Genomic DNA, 27412 nt, shown 5'->3' with positions numbered 1-27412 from the left:
GCTGAGGAAGGAGAATCACTTGAGCCCGGGAGGTCAAGGCTGCAGTGAGCTATGATTGCACCACTGCACTCCAGCCTGGGTGACAGAGTGAGATCCTGTCTCAAACAAACAAGCAAAAACTACCAGGATTGAAAATATCTCAGTTAGGAGGACAGTTTGTAATGGAGGCAAGCTAGCAAGAAAAGAATGTGGGGGAGGGGTTCTATACCTGCATCAGATCATCTGAGGGCCCACAGTGCAGCTCCAAGGGCTCTGAGGGATTGTGCAAGAGGCAGCTGGCAGATATGCATGGGGTGGGCTGATCTGGCAAAAAGATGAGATAAATCGGAAAAATACATTTTACAGTGCTCTTTACACTGAAGAATCTTGCAGAGTAACTGGTAGATATGATAAGGGATAGAGAAGGAATTACTGCTTAATAGCTAGCCAGACACTGGCATTAAGGTTTCTGCATATTTAAATGGGTGTGCTTTTCCCATCCCTGACAAATTCTTTTGTTTTCCCCTACGTCCTCAGGTTCTTCTTTTATACAAATGGGCTCTATGTCCATTCACACTGTTCTGCAAGATCAAGGAGAAAATAATTCCCAAAGCAAAGTTCTGGGACGCTGAATGTCATCAAACATCAAGTGAAATTTGATCAACTTGTATTTTTATGTATTATCTCTTACCTTTTGCATCTTCAGAAAGGCAGTTTATCTTTATTTTCATTTAGTGGTGAAATATTTTCTAATAGCATCAGTGAAATCCTGTTGAAAGTCAATGGCCAGCTTTTTAGACATAAGACAAATGGGAGTTCTGTTGGGCACAAAGTGACTGCTAACAGATCTTTTACTATATTTCTTTCTCTCTCAGCCATTGATGGGTGTCCAAACTCCCTCTATGCTGGGCTGATTAGAAGTGGAGGAGTTGTCTAAGATGCAACTGCTTGAACTTCAGTGGTGGAAGGTTGGGCAGCTGGGCCCCAGGTGTGTACATTCAGACTGTAGCAGGAGTGATGCCCTCTCCCCATGGTCCATCAAGCTCTATCTACAAGATGAGTCTCAGGTGACTGAGTACCATCCTCTAGATGGGAGCAGGGAGGGATATAAAATAGAAATGTTGACAAGGCAAAGAGAATGATGCCCCCAAGGCCATTGTGGTTCTACAGACTTATGTTTGTGCTCGAGTTAGAGCAGGATGAGGTTGGAGATGAGGCTTATTGAGTTACAGGGGATAGCGGTAGTTCCGAAAGGACAGGGACATCTGGTTTTCGGAAGGCATCTTGGAGATTTCATCGTACATAAGCCATCCAGAGCTGGTATGTGGGCTGCATGATGTTGGGGACTTGCTTTCTTCCTGACTTTTTGCTCTACTGTTCTCGATACAGAACTTCTCCCTGTGATGTCCGATGGTAGTTAGGGAGCAATGGTGCTAATAGGAGGCTTTGTTAATGAGAACAGGGATGCCTGCTAGATTTGGGGTTAGAAAGGAAAACAAAGAAATGTGATGAGGTCCTAGTGTCGTTGGCAGCTGGCAAATTCATTACATCATCAAGCTCTCTGACTTCAGTCTGTTGCCTACCTTGCACTGGTTAAAATGAAAATGTAGCCCTCAGCGCCGCAAAAAACAATTCTCCAGGGCTATGACCATGGGGTGCCCGGGAGGAAGTGGAACTAACTGGGCAAAGACTCTTCCTGTCTGTCCATTCCTCTGTGTGGCCCTCGGGTAGAAGCAAGGATTTATGAATGTTGGGCTACACGTAAGTCAAAAAGGGGAAACATGGTCTGAAGGAGGACTTTCGGGTCAGGAATAGTTCAAAGTTTAGCAGCTTTCTTTTGCTTTAGGAATCGCTCTTTGACCTCATTTTTTTTCTTTTTAAGTGAAGTTTCCAAGCAGAAAAGGCAGTATTTGCCAAGTGCTACAATTCACTCCAAGCTGATTGGGTTCTGAACATCAAGGCCCTTTTTACTCTCACAGTCATTTAAAAACAGTAGTAATAAGTGGGGTGTTTTGGCACTAATTTACAGGTTCCTCATTTGTTGCTATGATGACCCCCTGAGGGCGGAATTGTTATCCTCTTACAGACGGGGCAATTGAAGCTCAGAGAGAAGTGGCTTGACCAAGGCCCCACAGCGGGTGAGCGGCAGAGTCTAGGGTTTTATCTTTCTATCACACCTGTCACCGTGGTGCCTGGGGATGAGCAGTCACTTCAGATAAACGTCGAGGTTTCTGTTACCAGCTCTGTTACCAGCCGTCCTCCAGGCCCAGTGCGATTAGCCTACTTTGCTCAGCTTCCTGTAGGTGTGTTGTGATACTCTGTAGATACTTTATTTCCTCTTCTCCCCTAGTTCGTCCAGAAATACAAACTGTTGAATTTCTTTATCATCATTTTAGAAGTGATAAACATTCCCAAAAGGAATGTTATTTCTGCCATGGAGTTGGCAGTCTTTATTCATGCAGAATGCATTCTGGAGTGTTTTGTTTTAGTGAAAAGAAGATATTCTTAGAAATTGAAGACAAGGAAGAGAGGAAGTGAGCTGCCGGGGGCATGTTCCTGTGGGACTGGGAGTCAGGCATCTTTAGTTATCTCTGCTCCCTTCTCCTCGGGAGAAAGCAAGAACCACTGCCTTCTAAGTCAAACAGACCTTGGTTCAAATTCCAGCTCTGGTGAAAATTCTTGAGGAAGATATTTAACCTCTCTGAGCCTCAGTTTCCTCATCTAGAAAATGGGGAGAATAATATCACTTTCTTCATTGGGTCATCGGGGGGAATTTAATGAAGTAATGCAATGTTTTTCCAAGTGTGATATACATCCTGTAGGTGATAGTGAGATGATTTTCTAGTGATATGGATATTCTAATGTAATAATTATACACACACCAGCACACCAAAATCATCATTTCACAGGTCTGATTGCTTAGGGCGTGGCTAGGTAAAAAGCATATATAACCCACGTTAAAGACTATTTTAATACAACGTTAAATGTGTGATAGAGATGGCATCAGTGGACTAGAGAGGGGGAAGGACCATCAGCAGGGATCTCTGAACGAATGTGTATGAAAGTGGGCCCTGCCCATTTTGGTTGAAGTCTTCCACCCTGGTTGACTTTGGACAAAGAAAACCAGGCGGATCCGGGTTGGATGGGAAGGCTGGATCTCCCTGGGACCTGAAGCCAGGGGCCCTGTGAAGAGTCCCTGTAATTTCATCTTGCGCTGCTGCCCTCTGGTGGTCACGCGCTGTTCCCAGTGTCTTGAAAGCAAGTCAAAGCCGAGCCAGCGCGATTTAGAGCTTGAGCGCCACCCTGTCTGGCATTTCTCCCACTTCTTTGTTTCCCTGCTTTCAGGGACTTTCCGAGTCCCATCAATCCCACCAACCTTGGCCTATCCTCCCCCAAGTGTCACTTCCTCCTGCAGCCTAGTCGCAACTCCCGTTCCCCCAAACTCCTTACTAATCAGCAGAGGATGCTCTGGTTCTCAGGTGTGAACAACCAATGAGCGTAGCTTACTAAGGGGACATTTGTTTTAAAAGAGAAACCAGTTTAACACACCAAATAAACTCAAGTCAGCAGGATGTGAAGTGGCTATATTTTTGAGATGAGGGTCTTTCCTTGTCTCCCAGCTTCCTCTACAGAATGGAACCTGTTCTTTAAGCAGGCAGCCACATCCCGGGAATGAAATCCTTCAAAGGGAATGAATTGCCTTTCTTCCCAGCCAATTCTACAAGGAACTTTCAAATAGTTTCACTTTCTGTGTTCGAACGGCATTATTATACATAATACTTATAACTGAAAACCCCAAATGTCAGTGGTTTTTGTTAAACCACTGGATATAATAAAGGCTGGGTGCGATGGCTCATGCCTGCAATCCCAGCACTTTGGGAGGCCGAGGTGGGTGGATCACTTGAGGCCAGGAGTTCGAGACCAGCCTGGTCAACATGGTGAAAGCCCGTCTCTACCAAAAATACAAAAATTAGCCAGGCCTGGTGGCAGGTACCCATAGTCCCAGCTACTTGGGAGGCTAAGGCAAGTGAATCACTTAGGTGGAGGTTGTAGTGAGCTGAGATCGTGCCACTGCACTCCAGCCTGGGTGACAGAGTGATACTGCATCTCAAAAAATAAATAAATAAAATAAATAATAAAAATTTATTTACCTCTCATGTAAACAGAGACAATCCAAGACTGTTATGGCAGCTCCCTGATCACCAGGTTTCTTCCATCTTGTTTCATTCTCTTCAACACATGGCTTCTACCTCGTGGCCCAAAATGGCTGCTCCAGCTCCAAGCTTGGTTCAGCGTTTCAGTCACTGGTCAGGAGGAAGGGACCAGAGAAGGGTACATTCTAGTTCTTTAAAGTGCTCACCAGCCAGGTGCGGTGGCACATGCCTGTAATCTCAGCACTTTTGGAGGCCAAAGTGGGAGGATCACCAGAGGTCAGGAGTTCGAGACCAGCCTGGACAACACAGTGAAACCCCATCTGTACTAAAAATACAAAAATTAGCCAGGCGTGGTAACACATACCTGCAGTCCCAGCTACTCAGGAAGCTGAGGCAGGAGAATTACTTGAACCTGGAAGACGGAGGTTGCGGTGAGCTGAGATGGCACCACCATACTCCAGTCCCCAGCAATAAAGTGAGACTCTATGTTAAAAATAAATAAAATAATACAAAAAAAAAAAAGAAAGACAAGTGCTCACCACTCTCCCTTACATCCTGCTGACCAGTTCTCAGACATGAGTTCACTGTCAGGTATACTGGGGAATGAGGCAGAGCAACCATGGGCCCTGGTAACATCTGACATTTTATTACTGAAGAATTAGAGAATGGATTTTGGAGACAATCAGCAGTCTCCTCTATAAGCCGATGGCTGGCGTTGTGAAAGATGTTCAGACCCGAGAAGGATCAGATCCCAGAACTAAAAAGAAGCTCTAACATTTCTCTCCTGCCATTGAGGAAATGCTGCTAGAACAAGGGCTAACACTCTAAGCCTCGGCCGGGACGTGGAGATTGTAGTCTGGCTCTGCCTCTCGCCACTGTCATGGCCTTGAGAGGGTTACCTAACATTCCAGAGCTCAGTTTCTCTCAAACGAGGTGACTTCCTGCTCTACAATGATGACTGTATATACTTCTGTCATGGCATCAGGCAGTTAAATAGACAATGAATGTATTTTTTTTTCCTTTCAATCGTGAACATTAAATGTTGTGGATAATTAAGAATATACATAACCGGCTGGGCGAGGTGGCGAGGTGACTCGCGCCTGTAATCCCAGCACTTTGGGAGGCCGGGCAGGGGCGGATTACGAGGTCAAGAGATAGAGACCATCCTGGCTAATGCGGTGAAACCCCATCTCTACTAAAAATACAAAAAAATTAGGAGGGCGTGGTGGCGGACACCTGTAGTCCCAGCTACTCGGGAGGCTGGGGCAGGAGAATTGCTTAAATCTGGAGGTTGCAGTGAGCTGAGATTGCGCCACTGCACTCCAGCCTGGGCAACAAGAGTGAAACTCCATCGCAAAAAAAAAAAAAAAAAGAATATAGATAAACAATTTCTGGCCCCCAGTTATCCTTTTAACCTTGCAGAACCCCTTCCTTTTGGCTGGAAGTGGAGTCTTTGGCTGGGAGATCCACTTTATGTTCCTATAGAGCTTTGGAAGCAGAAGGTCTGAAGGGACCGACAAAGACCCTCGCCGTTGTGAAGTCTCTGTTCATACCGAGCAGTAGTGGCTGCCTTTGCCCATCTCAAACTGCAGGCACAGGAAGCATATGGAGCCAGTTGATAAAGAGGGTATCAGCTGTGAGCACACTAATCTCGAGGAAATGGGGATCCCAAAGGCACCTGGATTATCCACAAACCAAAGGAGCCCTCTTACAGTTCCTTTCAGTTGCTAAGACACGCTATGTTTGAAAAAACACCCCCAACCACACCCAAGAAAGAAAAACATAACTTGCAATTGCTCAATTCCTTACAGATAGCCAGCAAACCCTAGCATGTGGGCCTGAATAAAGAGCGAAACTGCAAACAGAAAAGCTACCTTGTCTGCTTCTTGCGGCCAGAGAGCGAACCTGTGTGCTAGTTGGTCACCATGGTTACAAGATGTGACTTTTCTAGCTCTGTGTGATACAGTGGCTAAGCAGGGTGGTGGCAGGAAGAGGACAAATCAAACATCCAACTAGGAAATGGGGCACTGGGTGGCACGTCTCCATCCCAAGCTGAGCCTTGTTTTGACAGAGACTCCCCGAAGACTGGCCTCGTGAGAAGGAGGACAGCTATGCCCGGTTGCAGCATCTGGGGTACCATCTTCCCTCTTCCTAGGATGACTTTCAGCTTCAGGCAGACCAAGCCTGAATCAAAGGAGAAGGGATCCAGAAAGTTACGTGATCTGATTTTAAAGCAAGGACACAAGAGCCCGTGTGAAGGGGCTACCCCTGGCCAAATCGGACACAATTTGAGCACCAAAGGAATTAAGGACAGCAGTGGGATGTGAACTATTGAAAAACAGTAATCCCCTCCTGGGCTATATCACTAGACCCCATCTCTACAAAAAGTGTAAGAAATTAGCCAGGTGTTGTGGTGCATGCTTGTAGTCCCAGCTACTTGGGGGGCTGAGGTGGGAGGATCACTTGAGCCTGGGAGGTCAAGGCTGCAGTGAGCTGTGATTGTGCTACTGCACTCCAGCCTAGGTGACAGAGGGAGACTCTGTCTCAAAAAAAAAAGGGGGTGGGGGAAGAAAAATGGAAATCTACATGTGCATACTGATAACAGATAAGGAGGAGGTGGGAGGATCTTGCTTACAGTAGAATGCTGCAAAGTGCTAACAGGTAAATGTGCAGGGTGAGCTGGAGTTAGAAAATCATCATTTGCCACCATCCAAGTGAAAACTGGCTCAGGCAAGGATCATTAATAGTTGCTAAATTTAAGTGGAAATTCTGATGAGGAGCAGGATATTTGCATGATTTTTAAAGTACCTATTCACAGATTGCTTATTGGTGACAAGAGAAAAAATAGTAATTCTGCAGTGGAGAAGTCAAACAACACGTTGATTGGGTGACCAAAATTTATGTCACCAATAAGGGGAAGATGGACCTTGTGTGCCTCCAGATGTGATGCTCCAAAAAGGACACAGTATCACTTATTTAATGCTCTGTCCAGGAATGCATAACCTGAATTTAATAATGGGAAACATCAAAAATCCCCAAATGAGAAAATTCTATTTAAAAATAGAAAAGAGGGGACTAGTATTCTCCAAAAATGATAGCATTGTAAAAGACAAAGAAAGGCAGTGTTAAATCTTCCAAATTAACGTAGACAACAGTTGTGGCAGCTAAATACAATATGTAACCTTGATCTTAGACTGTATTCTATACTAAAAGGGAAAGAATGATATATAGGACATCATTGGGTCAACTAGAAAATGAGAAAACAGATGGTAGGCTAGATAAAATTACTATATCAATTTTTTTTTTTTTTAAATATAGAGTCTCTCTCTGTTGCCTAGGCTGGAGTGCAGTGGCACGATCGCTGCTCACTCCAACCTCCGCCTCCTGGGTTCAAGTGATACACGTGCTCTGTATTCACAGCAACAGGGGTTACCTGTAGAGAGTGGAGAAGGAAATTTGTTTTTAATGTACTGTTTAATTAAAAAAACGTAAACATATATTAGTTCAATATTAAAAAAGTTTTAAAATGTTTATCCTCTTTGAAACTCCTTTTATGATGTTATCCTGAAGAAATGAAGATATAATAACTATTTTGTACTAAGTTGATAATTCCGACATTATAATGGTGAAAAATTAGAAATAACCTAAACATCTAGCATTTAGAGAATGGTTAATATTGGGAAAATGAACTGTAATATAATGCAGTCTTTTAAAAATCAAGTTTCTGAAAATTTCACCAGATGGAGAAATGCTGACAATATGCTAATTAAATTCAGTATTAATCTCAATGTAAAATCGGTGTTAATCTCCATGATGTTAAAAATACATAGAAAAATAAAAGGCCTAGAAGAAAATATTCCCAAATGACAACAGAAGTTGCCTCTGATAGTGAGATTAAGGAGATTCTTTACTTTCTGAACCTCTATATTTTCATATTCTTTTCACTTTTTTCTGCAATAAGCATGCATTATTTTGTAATGTGAGAGAAAAAGAAAGTAAAATACTGAGAAAATTATGACGTGCATTCCTGGCATGAGTCAGGAGCTGAATTTTCATGTTTAAATTAGTTTCAGAAACACAGGAGTGGTTTCTAGGCAACCTGCTTGGGAAATTATGTTCATTTCCATTGTTGCTGGAGTGTGCGTGAGTGTCTCAAAGAAAATGTAAGAGACGAACCTTTGCAAAAGCAGACTCCTGCTAAGGAAAAACAAGCTTTGCCACCCAGTTTTGGTCATGGGGACTTGAGTTACTGTGACCTCAGAGGCCCCTAGGGGCCTGATCATTTTTTTTCTTTCTTTCTTTCTTCCTCCATCTTTTCTTTTCTTTTCTTTCTTTCTTCCTTTTTCTTGCTTGCTTTTTTTTTTTCTAAATGAGTGATTGATTTCATGAGGATTGCTATAGGTACGTACAGTACATTAGACATTCAAGCCTCTGCATAAGGTGTGGGAAACTGAGAGGGGAGAGAGCATCAAGCAAAAACCCCCACTCCGTGCCTTTGCTGAGAATCCAGGGCTGTAATTCAGGCCGTTGCAAGGCTTTACAAGATGGATTGTAGCTCAGGATGCGAAAGGATTGCCTCATCATCATGTGAGTCATTTGCCATTATTATAGACAATCCTGCTGTGCCAAAGGGCTTTTAATCAGAAGGAAACACTGAAAAATGGAATCAGGGCTAAGAAACGCTTGACCCAGCCTGATGGGCTGTAGAGGATGGGCTGAGTTAAGAATATTTTTTAGCCTCAAGAGAGATGCGCTGTCCACTAAGGGTGTGCAGAAGGTGCAGAAGGTATTGTTCTCAGCCCACGGTGTGTGTTTTGTTGACCTTGACTGCGTTTTTCAGCAAGAAGGAAAGGCATTTTGCCTGATAAATGGAATCGGAGCTCAGCGTCTTGCTCCTAGGCCCCCTAGTGGTTGTCTTTTGCAATTAAAAAAACGAAGTGACTTGAAGTCAACAGCAGGCTCTTTGGGTAACGATCGCAGGTGACTAGGGTGTGCTGCCTCTGACGCTGGCTCCCCCAGACTTCATCAAAGCTCAGGGGAGAAGCCTTGAAAATCAGGAGCTCCAGAGGACAGACGCATTTCCTCACAGAACGTGGGACAGGAAGGCAGGAACCTTCCGTTGTGGATGGTGAAGAGCTTGTTCTGTCTTCAAACTTCTGAACCAAGGTCCTGCATTCCATGTATGTGGCTCATGGTTCTGACCACTGCTGCTTTAAAATGACAGACCCCTGGGCCGGGCACGGTGGCTCACGCCTGTAATCCCAGCACTTTGGGAGGCCGAGGCAGGCAGATCTCGAGCTCAGGAGATGGAGACCATCCTGGCTAACACGGTGAGACCCCTGTCTCTACTAAGAATACAAAAAAAAAAAAAAAAAAATTAGCCAGGCGTGGTGGCGGGGGCCTGTAGTCCCAGTCCCAGCTGCTCCGGAGGCTGAGGCAGTAGAATTGCTTGAACCCAGGAGGCGAAGCTTGCAGTGAGCCGAGATCGTGCCACTGCACTCCAGCCTGGGCGACAGAGCGAGACTCCATCTTACAAAACAAACAAACAAACAAACAAACAAACAAAAAGACAGACCCCTGGAAGGTAAATGAAGAGAGGGACCACAGTGACTGCCCCTCCTTATCTGGTAGCTCTTGAGGGCAGGCCCTTCTCTTTTCATCTTGTACTCCAGGGCTTATCAGAAGGGCTTGGTATAAGTAGACTCCACAGATGCTTGTGGTCTGAATGGTATGTGGAGCCCAGTGGGGTAGATAATATTATTCCTTTCACCCATGAGGAAACTGTTGTGCAGAGAAGATTTTTAAAAAATGCCTGAGATCTCTCCCTAATAAATGACAGAACATAAACTCCAGTCCCAAATCCCAAAGGCTTCTTTTCTACCAAGGTGCACCCCCATGCCTCCACCATGCACTCCATCTTGCTCGTCCAGTCCGCCAAGTGAGAGCCTCGTTTTTGGTCTCTGCCTCCTATGGATCGGTCCACCCTGGAGGCGCAAACTTCTTTCCTTTCTCTGAACTTCTGGTTCAAACCTCTTATTTGGCAGTGAGTCACGCCTTTAAGGAATAGTTGGCAGGGTGCAGTGGCTCATGCCTATAATCCCAGCACTGTGGGAGGCTGATGTGGGCAGATCGCTTGAGCTTAGGATCTCATAGTGAAATCCCTGTCTCCACTAAAAAATAATAAAAAAAAAAAGTAGCTGGATGTGGTGGCAGTGGCTGTGGTCCCAGCTCTCTGGAGGCTGAGGTGGGAGGATCGCTTGAGTCCAGGAGGCAGAGGTTGCAATGAGCTGAGATTTGCACCATTACACTCCAGTGGGCGACAAAGCAAGACCCTGTCAAAAAAAAAAAAAAAAAAAAAAGGCCAGGCGTGGTGGTGGTGGCTCACACCTGTAATCCCAGCACTTTGGGAGGCCGAGGCAGTTGGATCACCTGAGGTCAGGAGTTTGAGACCAGCTTGGCCAACATGGTGAAACCCTGTCTCTACTAAAAATACAAAAAAATTAGCTGGGCCTGGTGGCAGGTGCCTGTAATCCCAGCTACTTAGGAGGCTGAGGCAGGAGAATCGTTTGAACCCGGGAGATGAAGGGTACAGTGAGCCGAGATTGTGCCATTGAACTCCAGCCTGGGGGACAAGAGCGAGACTTCTCTCAAAAAAAAAAAAGTCTTCTTGCTTGCATTACTTATTTAACTTTTATTGTTATTCGGCTTTTCTTAGAAATTTGTCTTTTTCCTCTAAATATTCCATAATCACCTTGAAGGACAAGATGATGTGTAGTTAATTCTTGTGAACTCTCTGCCCAGCATTCAGTAAATATTTGCAGTATGAGTGGATTTTGCAGCACTATTCTGATCAAAACTCACCTCTCAGTGCCTGTTTCTACTGGGAAAATAGAAAATGTTTTTTTGTTTTGTTTTGTGTTGTGTTGTTTGAGACGGAGTCTCGCTCTGTCGCCCAGGCTGGAGTGCAGTGGCCAGATCTTGGCTCACTGCAACCTCTGCCTCCCGGGTTCAAATGATTCTCCTGTCTCAGTTTCCCAAGTAGCTGGGACTACAGGCGCCCGCCACCGTGCCCGGCTGATGTTTGTATTTTTAGTAGAGACGGGGTTTCACCATATTGGCCAGGCTGATCTCGAACTCCTGATCTTGTGATCCACCTGCCTTGGCCTCCCAAAGTGCTGGGATTACAGGCATGAGCCACCATGCCCAGCTGGAAGTGGTTTTAATATTTATCTTAAAACATGTATTCTCATCAAAAAGGTGATCCACTCCCCTCTGCTGAGGGGCTTACAACCTAAGGTAAGTTAAATACAGTTCTCTTTTCTCCAGAAGCTTAACTCTTGAGCTTATACTTATCTTACTCATCTTGGCTATTACTACGCTGGATTTAGGTCAAAGGTAGACTTTTTTTTTTTTTTTCGAGACAGAGTCTCCCTCTGTCGCCCAGGCTGGAGTGCAGTGGTGCGATCTCGGCTCACTGCAACCTCCACCTCCCGGGTTCAAGTGATTCTCCTGCCTCAGCCTCCCAAGAATCTGGGATTACAGGCGCCTGCCACCATGCCCGGCTAATTTTTATATTTTTAGTAGAAGTGGGGTTTTGCCATGTTGGCCAGGCTGGTCTCGAACTCCTGATCTCAAGTGATCTGCCTGCCTCGGCCTCCCAAACTGCTGGGATTACAGGCATGAGCCACTGCATCCAGGCTAGGTCAAAGGTGGAATCTAAATTCATTTAGATCCTTCCATTTTGACTGGAATCTGTCAGCTCCCAAACACAGCACATCCCTTCCGCAACGGGGATCCACTCTGACAAGCTAGGTCTCAGTGGGGCTAGTTTCTCTGCCAGGCGCATTTACTTCCAGGGTTGTTTCACCTTGCTCTTAAGGCTGCCCTCTAGGGAGCCATGCTTGGCACAGGTGTGTGCACAGTAAGGTTAAGACACTCAGCTGCCACCATCCTCTCACCGTGGACACCAGAAGTGTCACTGCCCAGGGAAGGCCAGCCAAGACTGCCTGGGGAAGTGTGGCATGGGAGGAGGGTGACTGCCAATCAAGAGATCTCTGTCAGGCCTGGCTCTCACCACTACAATCATGTATTTCATGAGCATTTATTGGACACCTCGTGTATATCAAATACTGGGGATACCAAGACAAATGGAGCATCTGAGAGATGCTCAGTCTGGCCGGGGAGACAATAGGTAAACAGTTGAGTAATGGGATGGGCGCTATGATAGAATTATGTACCAGAAACCACAAGAACATAGGAGAGGAAGCACAGAATTCTGCCTGGGAGGTTGGAAAGGGCTTTCTTGATTAGGTGATTTTCTTTTTCTTTTTTTTTTTGAGACGGAGTCTCGCCGTCACCCAGGCTGGAGTGCAGTGGTGCGATCTCAGCTCACTGCAAGCTCCACCTCCCGGGTTCACGCCATTCTCCTGCCTCAGCCTCCTGAGTAGCTGGGACTACAGGCTCCCACCACCACGCCCGGCTAATTTTTGTATTTTTAGTAGAGACGGGGTTTCACCGTGTTAGCCAGGATGGTCTCAATCTCCTGACCTCGTGATCCGCCCGCCTCGGCCTCCCAAAGTGCTGGGATTACAGGCATGAGCCACCGCGCCCGGCAGATTAGGTGATTTTCAAGATGAGACTTGAAAGAGAAGCTGTTCACTGGCTGGGCATGGAGGGGACAACTATTCCAGGCTGAGGGACAACATGGAAACAGCATGGAGGCCTGAGAGAGTGCAGCAAATCACCTTGCTATTAGAGCTACGTGGGGGGCCAGGTGCAGTGGCTCATGCCTGTAATCCCAGCACTTTGGGAGGCCTAGGTGGGCAGATCACCTGAGGTCAGGAGCTCGAGACTAGCCCGGCCAACATAGGGAAACACCGTCTCTACTGAAAATACAAAAATTAACCGGGTGTGGTGATGCATGCCTGTAATCCCAGCTACTCAGGAGGATGAGGCAGGGGAATCACTTGAACCCGGGAAGCGGAGGTTGCAGTGAGCTGAGATTGTGCCACTATACTCCAGCTTGGGCGACAGAGCCAGACTCCATCTTAAATAAATAAATAAATAAATAGGAAAAAAAAGAAAAGAAAAAAGAAAAAAAGCTATGTGGCATGGCAGGCGATGCATCTGGTGAGGAAGGTGGGGAAGAGAGTGTGAAGGGTCTCCTATGCCATGATTTAGAGCAGGGCCTTCATCCTGTGGGTGATGGGGGACATAGGAGGAGTTCAGACAGGCAGGGGAGTGTAATATGGTCAGACTCCAAAACATCGAAGTAACAGCAATGTGAGTGGGGACTAGAGGAAAAGGAGACTGAAGGAAGAAGGACCAGCCCCAAGATGGTTTTCAATAGTCCAGGAAATACTACTTTGTAGGGGGTTGGGGTGATGAGAGGGATGGCGTGGCTTTAGCAGACAGGATTGATGGAGCCTGGTGGCGGATGGGATGTAGTAGTATGTGACGGGAATCTGGGACAACTCCTAGTATCTGGCATGAGGGACTGGGAAATGGTGGCTTCCTTCATCAAAACCAGGAACCCATGGCAGGCCAGGGGAAGACAGTGAGTTCCACTTTGGCCACATCTGAAATGCTATGGAATCTCCAAGCAGAGTTGTCTAGGAAGTGGTTGGTATGTGAGAGTCTGAGCTCTGGGTAGATACTGGTTTCGGATGTAAAAAGGCTGGATCAGGTTTCTCTCTCTATAGACATTCAATAAACATTGTTTTGAGTAGCTAATTAAGAATTACAGGGCACTGGGAAAACAGAAGGATGTTGCAGTGTAAATGTGGATGCGCTTACAGTAATGGACTGATGGTTGCAGAAAAGCTCAAGCTAAATAACACTAATTTTTCAGCTATAAATAAACCTGCCTCTGCAGTTGGGGTTTTCTATTACGCAGGAAAAAGAAATGCAGCCATGGAAACGAGGAAGAGAGCTACGCAGAGGGCAGATCGTGCCTGCAGGGCAAAAATGTTAGCACGTTCTAGCCAAAATGGATGGGGAAGTACAGTCTGATCAGGTGGAAAAGAAACGCAAGTCTAATGTCATGGGTTCAAGTATGAGTTGAGCGCCTGTCATAGAGTATCAGACATGAAGCAAATGTTTGCTATCTACTTTTAGAGATGTCGCCAATGTTGTAGCTTTTTATGTGTATCGCCTCATTCAATCCTCAGAACAGCCTCATGGTAGAGCCTTTGTTCTGCCCCCTTTAGAGATGAGTAAACTGAACGCAGAGAGTTTAAACAACTTTCCCCAGGCCACCAGCTAAAATGTGGCAGTTCGAAGATCTGAACCCAGACAGCCTGAACCCAGAATCCTTTCAGGGACTCTTCACTACTCCTAACTATGCTATGCTGCCTTTCCATGCAAAAAGCTAGGAAATATCACTTTGCACAGACTTCATTTTCTTATCAGTCCAAGGATTTTTGTAAAGAGCAAGGGGCATAATTTATATTAAGGCCTAAATGGTAGGTGTATATTTTCATTGTGTTCTCTATGATTGGCTCCTCAAGGGAGTAGTGTTTAAAGTTTTGTCCCAAATGTTCTTTTCAAGGAGAGCTCTGGAAGGTCCCATAATTCTGTGACTTTGCGTTTGCAGAACACAGCAGATGACCTGAGCAACATTCAATCAGTGATCACTGTTTATTGAACTCAGTGTCACAGTGATGTTCATGGACTCACAAGTAAGAGAGAGCTTGGTTCTATCCCAGCACCGCAACTTGGATATGCCACTTAAAACTCTCCAAGACTGCCTTCTGTAAATGGGATAATACCAGCAACCTTTGCAGGGGTATAAAGATTACCATGGTAAATTGTTTCCATGGTCACGGAATTCACACTCCAATATAAAAGAGTCATTAAGCACACAGACACACAAATAGGCAAGCAAAGGTTGGAGAAGCACATTCTAGGAGAAAGGAACTGCAGAAATCTTGCGTTGGCAGGAACTTGACACATTTGATATGCTACAAGGTCAGCAAGACCTTCTCATAAATTTGTGAAGCAATTAGCATTCTTTTAGTCAACAGTCAGCATTTCTCTATGTATGTAGTATATTTCTAACTAATAAAGTAAAACTTATGCTTTTAAGAAAATATTTTTTCCCAAACATTTAAGTGTTAATTGCATGCCTAAATTAAGTTCTTTTTTTGTTTTTTTGCTTAATTAAAATCACAACACAAATCCATTGGATCTTAAATACATTAAAAGCCTTTAAAAACTGGCAAAACATACTAGTTATCACAAAGATTACAGAAATTATGACATAACATTGCTTTTTTTTTTTTTTTCAGACAGATTCTTGCTCTGTTGCCCAGGCTGGAGTGCAGTGGGGCAATCTTGGCTCACTGCAGCCTCTGCCTCCTGGGTTTAAGCGATTCTCCTGCCTCAGGCTCCAAGTAGCTGGGAATACTGGTGTGCGCCACCACGCCCAGTTAATTTTGTATTTTTTAGTAGAGACGGGGTTTCACCATGTTGGCCAGGCTGGTCTGAAACTTCTGGCCTCAAGCTATCTGCCTGCCTCAGCCTCATAAAGTGCCAGAATTACAGGCGTGAGTCACTGCACTCGGCCCATCATTGATTTTGTTATTTGTTTTTGGATTTGTTTGTTTTTTTTGGAGATGGAGTCTTGCTCTGTAGCCCAGGCTAGAGTGCAGTGGTGTGATCTCAGCTCACTGCAACCTCCACTTCCTGGGTTCAGGTGATTCTCCTGTCTCAGCTTCCCGAGTGACTGGGATTACAGGTGTGCGCCACCAAACCCAGCTAATTTTTTGTATTTTTAGTAAATATGGGGTTTCACCATGTTGGCCAGGCTGGTCTCGAACTCCTGACCTCAGATGATCTGCTCACCTAGGCCTCCCAAAGTGCTGGGATTACAGGCATAAGCCACCGTACCCGGCCCATCATTGATTTTTGAAATTGCTAATATCATGGATTTAAGATTGTTCGTCATCTACATTGATGATAAATATGCATATATTTAATTCTCATTTTATTTTATACTTTTCTGGGTTTCCTATTTCTATATCAGTTTAGGATTACAAAAATAATATGATCATCCTTCTACCTCTCCCCCTCCTCCCAAATTCAGACTGGCTTAAGTTGCAGATGCTGAGTTACGAAAGAATTGATTCTTGGTACTGGACCTAGTCGTTCAAATCTGCAAAATCTTTTTTTTTTTTTTTTGAGACAGAGTTTCGCTCTTGTTGCCCAAGCTAGAGTGCAATGGCGCGATCTCGGCTCATCGCAACCTCTGCCTCCCGGGTTCAAACAATTCTCCTGCCTCAGCCTCCCAAGTAGCTGGGATTACGGGCATGCACCACCACGCCTGGCTAAATTTGTATTTTTAGTAGAGACAGGGTTTCTCCATGTTGAGGCTGGTCTCGAACTCCTGACCTCAGGTGATCTGCCCGCCTCGGCCTCCCAAAGTGCTGGGATTACAGGCGTGAGCCATCGTGCCCAGCCACAATCAATCTTTAGGTTGGGCCCTTTGAAAAAACAGAATCTTGTTTCTCATGTCATGGAACTTTTAGGTCCCTTTTCTCTTCGAATAGATTTTGAGTTTTGGAAACCAGAAGCATGTATTCTTTAAATTTTTCAAAATCAGCTTCCCTATCCCAGTTCAGCCATTATTATATATTGATTTGGTCTGTTGGTGTGATTGATAATTTAGGTATGTTTTATCAGTATCTCATTAGAATTATATGATCATCTAAACCTTGCTACTCAAAGTGTGGTCCATGGGCCAGCAGCATCTATATCACGTGGGATGCAGAATCTCAGCCTCAGTCAGGCCTGCTGACTCAGAATCTGCATTTGAACAAAATCCCCTGTGATCTGATGGCCATTTAAAGCCTAGATGACTCATAGAAAGGACGCAGCTACCTAGATATAAGGGATGGAGCCTGTGGCTGGCAATCCTCTTCAGGACATGCAACTAATTTGGCATCATGGAACCCACTATTACTCCCTCTTTTCTTATAGTTTGAGGTTTCATTATAACTGCTAAGATTTTCTTCTACCTTAACCAAGAGAAGAAGGCTTGGGACAGAATCCTGAGAAATGCAACATTGAGGGAAGAAGCAGATGAGGAGGAATTGCCTAGGAAGTTAAGAGAAAAGCTGGAGTTTTCCTGCCGTGGAAACCCAGAGAAATGACTGTACTAAAATAAGTAGTGAGCACTCCATTGTGAACATTAGCCATGTTCCTACTGTGATTGTTATGAGCAGCAATTTTAAAATGAAGAACAAATGCTATCTGAGACGAGCTAGAGAAGCTCATGGAGTCTCATCACACAGGTCTCTCCCAAGAGTCATTTTCCCGGACCTTTGGAGGAAGGATCGATGGTCCCCCACGGTGTTGAACCAAGTGCTTATTTGCAGAATTAACTCACAAAAAAGTTAAACTCAGAGGAAATGGTCTGTTCACTGAAGTGTTACATTTTCTTCTGAGGGGTGAGGTGAGGATGTGAAGGGAAAGGAAGACAAGGTAAACTTACTTTGAAAGAATAGCACAACCTTCCCACTACTTTGTTTTCTGGGCCCCCCGTAGCGCTTCACGAATTGATTTTTTTAAAACATAAACAAATGGTTTAAATATTGTTTTCAAAATTCCCTACCCTAGGCTGGGCACGGTGGCTCACGCCTGTAATCCCAGCACTTTGGGAGGCCAAGGCGGATGGATCACTTGAGGTCAGGAGTTCAAAACCAGCCTGGCCAACATGGTGAAACCTTGTCTCTACTAAAAATACAAAAAAATAAAAAAATTAGCCCGGCGTGGTAGTGCGTGCCTGCAGTCCCGGCTACTCGGGAGGCTGAAGCAGGAGAATTGCTTGAACCCAGAAGGTGGAGGTTGCAGTGAGCCGAGATTGCGCCACTGCACTCCAGCCTGGGTGACAGAGCGAGACTCCGTCTCAAAAGAAAAATAAAATAAAATAAAAAAAATAAGCAGGAACATTCTAGAAAGTGTATTGATTAGGACAACTTGACTCTAATAATCTATTTCTTAGCTTAAATCTGTTAATAGATTTTATCATGAGCACTTGGCTATTAGCCAGAAATCCTGGATAAATGGGAGGATCACTGTAAATTTGGTATTTGAAGCTGTTACATTTCAAACTGTTTTTTTTTTCCTTTTTTTTTTTTTTTTTTTGAGACGGAGTCTTGCTCTGTTGCCCAGGCTGGAGTGCAGTGGCGCAGTCTCGCCTCACTGCAAGCTCCGGCTCCCGGGTTCACGCCATTCTCCTGCCTCAGCCTCTCCGAGTAGCTGGGACTACAGGCGCCCGCCACCACGCCCGGCAAATTTTTTGTATTTTTAGTAGAGACGGGGTTTCACCGTGGTCTCGATCTCCTGACCTCGTGATCCGCCCGCCTCGGCCTCCCAAAGTGCTGGGATTACAAGCGTGAGCCACCGCGCCCAGCCCAAACTGTTTTTTTTTTCTTTGTATGTGCTGTCTCTTTAGAGCTGGTTAAAAACAGCAGATTTCACAGATGACGTTATCTGCAGTGCCCTGTGCAGAGGCCTGCAGGGAGTTTACAGAGACACCTGGTGGCTGAGAAGGTGAAGTACCTTGGCTTTGTCAGAAGATAAAGGATTTGAATTGTGTCTAAATTTGGTTTCTTTTTGTGGCTGAGAATTTCACTCTTTTCTTAATTATTTTAGTAGAATTGCACATTTATAAAAATAGACTTTGATTTTTAAAGATTATTTTTAGAGCTTTCACTCTTTCTTTCTGAAAAAAATCATCAACCAGGTGAATTGACCAGTTCCATCAGCTGGGTTAAATCTCATCAGGGCCAGGACCAGAGAGAGGCAGGAGAGGCACTTGCTTCCAGTGCACATTTAAGGGGGAGCCAAAAATATTAGTAATGAATATAGATAATTTTTTTTGAGACAGGATCTCTATCTGTCACCCAGACCAGAGTGCAGTGGTGTAATCATAGCTTACTATAGCTTTAAACTCCTGGGCTCAAGTGATCCTCCCGCCTCAGCCTACCCCATGTAGGGGGCACTGCAGGCACAAGTTACCATGCCTGGCTAATATAAAATAACTTTTTTTTTTTTTTGGTAGAGATGGGGGTCTAATTTTGTTGCCCAGGCTAGTCTTGAAGTCCTGGCCTCAAGTGATCCTCCCACCTGGACCTCTCAAAGTGTTGGGATTACAAGTGTAAGCCACCATGCTTGGCCTTAATACAATATTTCTAAACATCAAAATTAATGCAAAATATTTAATTATAAATAAAAATACCAAAGTTTAAAAACAGGATTAGTGGCTGGGCATGGTGGCTCACGCCTGTAATCCCAGCACTTTGGGAGGCTGAGGCAGGTGGATCGCCTAGGGTCAGGAGTTCGAGACCAGCCTGGCCAACATGGTGAAACCCCGTCTCTACTAAAAATATAAAAATTAGCTGGGCGTGGTGATGCATGCCTGTAGTCCTAGCTACTTGCGAGGCTGAGGCAGGAGAATTGCTTGAACCCGGGAGGTGGAGGTTGCAGTGAGCTGAGATCACGCCATTGCACTCCAGCCTGGGCGACAGAGAGAGGTTCTGTCTGAAAACACAAACAAACAAACCAATAACAACGACAACAACAACAACAAACAGGATTAGTATTGCCAATGTTTTCTCTCAATCTTTTTTTTTTTTTTTTTTTTTCAGGCTCCAATACAGCTCTGAAAGGCACTGAGAAAACCTAACATATCTGAGGGCCTAGCTTCTGGCCTGGCTTTTACATGGTCAGTGGATGTGCATCCATGCCCCCTGCACTCGTTTCCCTTGTCCTTTCTGTGGCTCTCCTGGATTCCTCTCTTTCAGCTTCTTGGTGTACAGAGCCCATGTCAATGGCAATGGTGAAGTAAGTGAGAAGAAGAAACGGAGAAAGTTAAAAAGTGTCTTCGAGGAAAACACTTGGGAATACAATCTTCCAGTTCTCCTGCTTTACCTTTCAGTACCCTCCCTGCTTCCTTCCAAACATGCTTCCAGAAGCAGGCACCTAGACCATTCATACCCATGGGGCTGCTCTCAGCCAAGTAGGCCTAGCTAAAGAGACGCTGAGGGCAGGTGGGGTGGGAGATGGAGCAGCACGTTGCTTCCTGGGAGAAAGCACCTCCTTGTCTCTTTTCAGTTTTAATATGTCCCTTTAGTGCCCACTTTCCAGGACAGGGCAGAGGATGGGGGAGCGGGAGATGAGTGAGGTCCTGGGGCCACGGGGCCATGCTGCTTCTCAGAGGGCAGAAGCTGTGGGAGAGGTTGGGGGCTGGTAGCTCTCAGAATAGCCTGGGAAGGGTACCCGCTGGGTTTGCATGGTGTTGTCTCTGAATCTCCTAGCTCCCCTTCTCTATGACTTGCATCCTTGAAGTAGCGTGCTACTGTTAACAGAAGAGCAGAGCGTGCCCCTTCTGCCTTTTCCCAGGCTTGTCATTTGCCTAACTCTTACAATATTAGCAGAGAGATGGTGCTTGCAACAAGCAGGGAAATATTGCACAACTGTGACTGCAGGGTCTGCTATGAGAAGAGGAAGCAGAGTCAGTGGGGTGAGAACCTCCTGGGATGAGAAGGGGTCAGAAACTCAAGAACAAAGGAAAATGTCCAAAAAGTCCCAAGGAGCAAGTGGGCTACCGTTGAGGACAGAAATTTCCCATGGATGAGGTCTCCTCTGCGCAGCAAAGAAAGACTCCAGAAACAGGAGGAAGCCAGGAGATACTCACCGTATACCACACAGTACAGTTTTATAGCTTTCAAATATATTCCCTCAAGGGATTTCAGGGAGAATAGCCTGCACTCTCTGACAAAACACAGACATCAGAGCCCGCTACAGTCCCCAGATCGCTCACTTGGGCATACCGGATACCCTGGATCATATATCAGCTGCTCTCCTGACCCAGAAAACTGCGCGTCTCTTATCAACCACTCATGTCTCTTCATGAACTTGGCTCTTCTGTTGGCAACTTTATGAGTTTCTTTTTACCAGTGGGTGCTTTCTAACTACCGTAGCCTGTGTGGTTTGGCAAGGGGAATCACAGTGGCATTCACTGAGAGTCTTGCTTTGTGCCAGGTGTGTGCTTGGTACTTTATCTGCTTTCTCTTGAATCCTCACAATAACCCTTTTGGGTAAAATATTATAATCTTCATTTATACAAATGAGAAAATGAGACTCTGAGAAATAATTACTACTCACATGACTAGTAAGTGGTGGTCCTAGGACTTGAACCGGGGCATAGGACTCCTCCTGTGTCCTTAGGTTCTTCCTGTTGCATTAGGTCAGCAGAGACATGGGGAGATGCCTCCACACCCTCCCCCTGCATCCGTGGCAGATGCTGCTAACTGGACTTGGTGGTTGTTTCCCTTGAGCTAGGACTATGTATAAGGGAAAAATTATGGTCCACGTTCTCAAGGAATTTTGCTTTGACGTAGGTTAAAATATAACACAGCAGTAGACTGACAATGTAAGGCTGTAAATAACACCCTGGCCATGAGTGCTAAAAAAATCAGTTAAGCTTATGAATCGTAGGAAATATACCCACTGTTCTTTGTCTGAAAGCTGGCCTTTCCCTTACTTTTTAATTCCTTAGATTTCTCATTCTAGATATTACTCATTTATGCAATCAACAAATATCCTCTAATATCCTCTCTGTATCTGGGAGAACAGCACAGAACATGACAAAGCCCCCACTTTTGTGGAACTTAATTTCTAGTAGGGAGACAGATGATAACTACCAAGTGCAATGCAGACATGCAGGTCAGCTGGTCCTAAGTGCGAGGAAGGGTGGATCCCAGAGATGGAGAGAGGGCTGGGATGTTACTCTATGTAGCGTCATCAGGGAAGGGCTTCTGATAAGGAGGCACTGGGCAGAATCCAGGAAGAAGAAGGGGAGTCAGGAGGAGATGCTAATGGTGTCCCAGGCAGAGGGAACAGAAGGGGGGGCGCAGTGTGTGTGTGGAATGCAAGAAGGCCAGCATGGCTGGAGCTACGTGAGGGAGGGGGAGAGTGTTGGAGAAGGAAAGTCACAGGAGACATCACGTATGGCCTTGTAGTTGCCAGTAAGGATTTTGGCTTTTATTCCAAATAAGGTGAGAAGCCGCTGGAGAGAATCCACTGGGCAGAGGGGTGACATGATCAGATTTGTGTTTTAAGATGACCACCTGGCTGGGCTTGGTGGCATGCACTTGTAGTCCCAGCTATCTGGGAGGCTGAGACGGGAGGATCTCTTGAGCCCAGGAATTGGAGGCCACAGTGCACAATGATAATGAAAGAGTGCAGTGAATAGCCGCTGCACCCCCACCTGGGCAACACAGTGAGACCTCCATCTTATAAATTATTTAAAAATAGGCCGGGCACGGTGGCTCATGCCTGTAATCCCAGCACTTTGGGACTCTGAGGCAGGTGGATCGCCTGAGGTCAGGAGTTTGTGACCAGCTTGGCCAACATGGTGAAACCCTGTCTCTACTAAAAATACAAAAATTAGCCAGGCCTGGTGGCAGGCGCCTATAATCCCAGCTACTTGGGAGGCTGAGGCAGGAGAATTGCTTGAACCTGGGAGGCAGTGAGCTGAGATCGTGCCACTGCACTCCAGCCTGGGTGACAGAGTGACACTCCATCTCAAAAAAAAAAAAATTAAAATTAAAAATAAAAATAGAAATAAAAAATAGATGAAATGAAATAAAATGACCGTCTGGCTCTTACCTGGAGAAGGGAATTCAGGGGCACCATTGGCTGCTAGGAGGCAAGTGCGGTTGGTGCAGATGGCAGTCAGCAATGGCTTGGACCAGGAAGACAGTAGGGAAGGTGGGGAGAGGTGGCTGGATTCCTGATATGTTGTGAAGGTGGAGCTGCCAGGATTCGTTCACAGATTGGATGTGGGGTGTTCCAGGTTGAATTGCATCCTACAGAATTCACACGCTGAAGTCCTAACCCCCAGTACTGAAGAAGGTGACCATATTTGGAGATATGGTCTTTAAAGAGGTAATTAAGGTTAAGTGAGCTCACTGGGGTGGGACTAATTTCATCTGAGGAGACAATGGGTTTGGGTACAATCGGGGAATGGGGTCACAACCTAGAAACCAAACAGAACTCTGGGACTCTGTATCTCTTAGGGAAATTGCCAGAGCCCTGCCCTCCAGGCCTGTCCTTATTCATGGGGATCTGAGAAGAAGAGATTAGGACCCAGACATGCACAGAGGAGACCCTGTAAGGACACAAGGAGAAGACAGCCATCTACAAGCCAAGAAGAAAGGCCTTGGGAGAAACCAGCCCTGCCCACACCTTGATCTGGACTTCAGCTGATTCTTGGATGAGGTGGTCCTTAGGCGCGGAGACAGGACTGTGAGAAAATAAATTTCGTTTTTAATTCACCTGGTCTATGGTATTTTGTTGTGAGAATCCAAGTAGACTAATACACGGGGTTTGGAGAGAAGAAGCGAGCATGATGTGCAGGAGTTGGATCTGTTTGAAGTCATGGTTAGGAAAGTTCATTTCCTTCACAATGCCCAGAAGCACCAAGAGAGATTGTCCCGCTGCGTTTCACTCAGAAGAGTTTTCCAGTCCACTACACACCACTCACTGACAGAGCCAGAGCACAGTGGGACAAGAGTGAGACACAGGCACAAGCAGTCACAAAAGGAGAATCGGCTCCACGCCCAGTGTGATCACCTTTTGGTGCCCACACAATGATGAGCTCTGGGCTGACGTTCCTGTTGGCCCAGAGGTCCTGCTTCCTCCCCTTCCTGAATCCCTTTTGTTCTGATCTAACCTGCACTCCCCCAGGCCAGTGGATTTGAGTACAGCTGGGGAAGGGAGTTGCTAGGATTTCTAGCAATCGAGAAACAAAACAGTGCTCTGGGACTCTGTACTTCTCAGTGAAACTGCCAGAGCTCTGCCCTCCAGGCCTGTCCTTATTCATGGGGACCCCAGAGAGACTCACTTGAACTTCTGACCCATCCCCCTGCTGCTCACCCTGCCAGCCCCTGGCCTGGCTGTAGCCACAGTTCCCACCATCACCTATATCTGGAAACTCTAATCCCTCATCCACGACACTATCACGGTCACCCTGTGGAAGTGAGGAGGCTTGCCCAGCCTCCAGACATCCAACAGGGTCGCTTCCTACTCTTTCCAGTGCTCTCATATTTCTGACTCCTTATTAGAAAGGGTTCTTCCATGCCCAGAGCCTCCGCTGGAAGGCAGTTTGAGTCTCACTGGCTGAGCTGCAGTCAGAGTCAGCCCTGGCCCTGCCATGCATCTGCGCACGTCAAGCTCTTTTCCCTGCAGGCTTTGCCCCTTCTTCATCTGGAACACTGTTCCCTATTGCAATTTTCATGAGCAAAGTGGATTTATGGATCTGTTTATCTATGTCAGGGGTCAACAAACTATGCCCTGCCACCTATTTTCGTAAATAAAGTTTTATTGGAACACAGCCACACATTCATTTTGCCATAGGCTGCATTCATAGTACAATGGCAGAGAAGAGTAGTTGGTACAGAGACCATATGGCCTGCCAAGATGAAAATATTTACTATCTAGCTCTTTGCAGAGAGTTTGCCAATCTCTGTGACGGAGTTAGATTGGATAACTCTCACAAAATGGATAAGAGGATTAAAAAGACTACTGCAGAAAGAAGTAAGTAAATAAATAAATCCACAGTGGACTGACAATAATATTAACATCACAATAAAAAAGGACAACAAGAAAACCGTAGGACTGATATTCCTCCACCCACAGTACAAGCTGCTTGTCACATAAAACAATTATCCTCTAACCAGGTCTATCAAGAAGTTGGGAGAGAGATTGAGTGAGTGAGAGAGATGGAAGGGGGAGAGGAAGAGGGGAGGAAAAATAAATAAATTAAATAAGTAAATATATAAATAAACAAATAGTGGCACTGAGCTACAAATGACATGCTTAGCATGTCATTTTCCCCTTTAATGATCATTTATCCAGCAATTTTATGGTCAAGCACTATTTTTAGGGTTCCACATGCATTAACTGATTCAGTCCTCAAAACAACCCCAAGAGGTAGGCACTATTTATAATTGTCCCCATTTTATAGGTGAAGAAACTGAGGTCAAATAATCTGGCTGAGCTTACACAGCTAGTAAGCGGTGGGGCTGGACTTGAATCCAAGCAGCTCGACTCCAGGGTCTGTGCTCTTAAACTCTACATTATACTGCTTTTGATCAAGAAAACAAAGTGGCTGGGCATGGTGACTCACACCTGTAATCCCAGCACTTTGGGAGGCTGAGGCAGGTGAATCACGAGGTCAGGAGTTCAAGACCAGCCTGGCCAAGATGGTGAAACCCTGTCTTTACTAAAAATACAGAAAAAAGAAAAAAAAAAAAAAAAAGCCGGGCGTGATGGCAGGTGCCTCTAATCCCAGCTACTTGGGAGGCTGAGGCAGACAATTGCTTGAACCCAGGACGGGGAGGTTGCAGTGAGCCAAGATCACGCCACTGTACTCCAGCCTGGGCAACAGAGCAAGACTCCATCTCAAAAAAAAAAAAAAAAAAGAAGAAGAAGAAAACAAAGACAGAAGTAAACCCTAAATTGTTTGGAGAGTGGTGCCATGGGCAGCCCTTTTGGCATGACTTTGCGTCCTAACTACCAACCTTATCCTAAACTCTGGTGCAAGGTGAAGGAATTCATGTAGCTCTCTTTTAAAGGAGCTTTGAGGTTTTTTGTTTGTTTGTTTGTGTTTTTTCCAAGACACATATCTAGGATAAATCCAGCAAACTTAGGAAGTAGCAGTGAAATAGGCCCTTGGGGATGGCATCCCATTGAGGTATCTCCTGCCATTTCAGTGAGTTGTGAAGCATTGGTTAGCAGGCGTCATGGCTCTCAGTACCTAGGACAGCACTCCTCTGAGAAGAGCCCAGGCTCCTGGAGAGGCTGAGGGTCTCTGGTATGGTTCTCGATGGAGAGTCAGCATCCTTTACCCATCCTCCTTTGGGGCAGATCGAGGTCCCACCTGTCCTTGGCTGAAAGGAAGCACATTCCCAAACCTCCTAAAGGTACACTTGACCTTGATTTCCTCTCAGCTTCCTCACCAGATGAACTGGTGTTGTGTAAGGAGCACCGTATTGAGAGTCAGGACGATGGGTTATGTCCTTGCGAAAGCTTCTGACCTCTCTAGTCCTCAGTTTCTTTATCTGTAACATGAGTGACCTTAGCTAGATGGTCCTCAAAGAGCTCTTTACAGGTTAGAAATGCTCTGATCCTGTATTTAATGAAATGGAGAAAATATTCATGCCATATTCACTTGTGGGGAAAAAATTCTTTGCAAAACATGATGTTTGACTCTTGTAATTTTTGTTTTAAAAAACACATGTAGCAGAATGAAGGTATTTTTTCTTCCCATCCCCGCTCTGCTGCTGGACAGGGGATATTTTAGCCATAGAATTCACTAGGATTCTTTGTCAGACAGGACTCTATTCTAAGGAATGGGAGCACTGCCATCATCCTCCTGGAATGGAGTCAGGGATGCCCCCTAGGACACTGGACCCCAGTGGGCAAAGGTTCTCAGCAGCTTCAACCTTAAAGAAGCCCCTGAGGGGAGAAGGGACCCTGAAGGGAGGGGAGTGGGACAGAAAGGGAAGGGACACCATTTAAGGTAGGCCCTGTGTCACCTACAATTCAACCCTATGAGTGCTGTAAGGAATCAAAGACATATGAGGTAAAGATCCTCTACACACAAGGAAGTCACCACCCAGCTGGCATCAAAAGCCATATTGATGAAAGATAACGAGAAGGAAGAGATGCATTGTTAGTGTTGCGGGGAGCACGGTGGATTGGGGCAAGTGGCCTGGATCCTGTCTCTGGCCGATCACTGCTGGAGGGAAGCCACTCTGCATCCCTGGGCCTCAGTTTCCTCATATGGAAGTGAGGCATTAAAGTCAATTTCAAAAGTACCTTCCGCCTCTGAGATTCCGGAGTGGATGGTTTGTTGAAGGAGGACTGAGTGTGGGCACCCGGAATTGTGTCATTTGATGAATGAGTCAGACTAGGGGCGTCAGAAAAATAATGTCTTCACAATCAACACAATGGGATAGGCAATTAAGAAACACTTTGCTGATGGCTTGAGTGTCTGTTCCACCCAGAAGATACATTCCCGAAGAGGGATGGGGTGACTCATCAGGCGGCTGTAACCTAATGAAACAGAGCTATCCAATTTCCTCGCTCCGATTCCAGGCAACCAAATTATCTTAATATAGTTTTCCAAAGCAGTTTCCCCAGGCAAGAGAAGGGACAGACATGAGTTTCCAGACTAAGTAGCAATTGAAAATTGACATTTTTTTATA

At 45.5% G+C, this 27412-nt stretch overlaps 1 long non-coding RNA gene across 1 annotated transcript; it reads left to right on the top strand.

Annotated features, from left to right (window-relative positions):
- Window positions 1-976: 976 nt before the first annotated feature.
- Window positions 977-23476, top strand: LOC115831889. The gene is made up of 4 exons (XR_004027377.1): window positions 977-1277; window positions 2066-2117; window positions 19784-19979; window positions 23219-23476. It is a non-coding gene; the product is annotated as an uncharacterized LOC115831889 (long non-coding RNA).
- The last annotated feature ends 3936 nt before the right edge of the window (window positions 23477-27412 follow it).

The sequence above is a fragment of the Nomascus leucogenys genome, chromosome 20 (genome assembly GCF_006542625.1).
Source record: "Nomascus leucogenys isolate Asia chromosome 20, Asia_NLE_v1, whole genome shotgun sequence".
In the NCBI taxonomy this organism is placed as follows: domain Eukaryota; kingdom Metazoa; phylum Chordata; class Mammalia; order Primates; family Hylobatidae; genus Nomascus; species Nomascus leucogenys.
The sequence above is the reverse complement of the archived record's forward strand: the minus strand, read 5'-3'. Positions and strand labels throughout refer to the sequence as shown.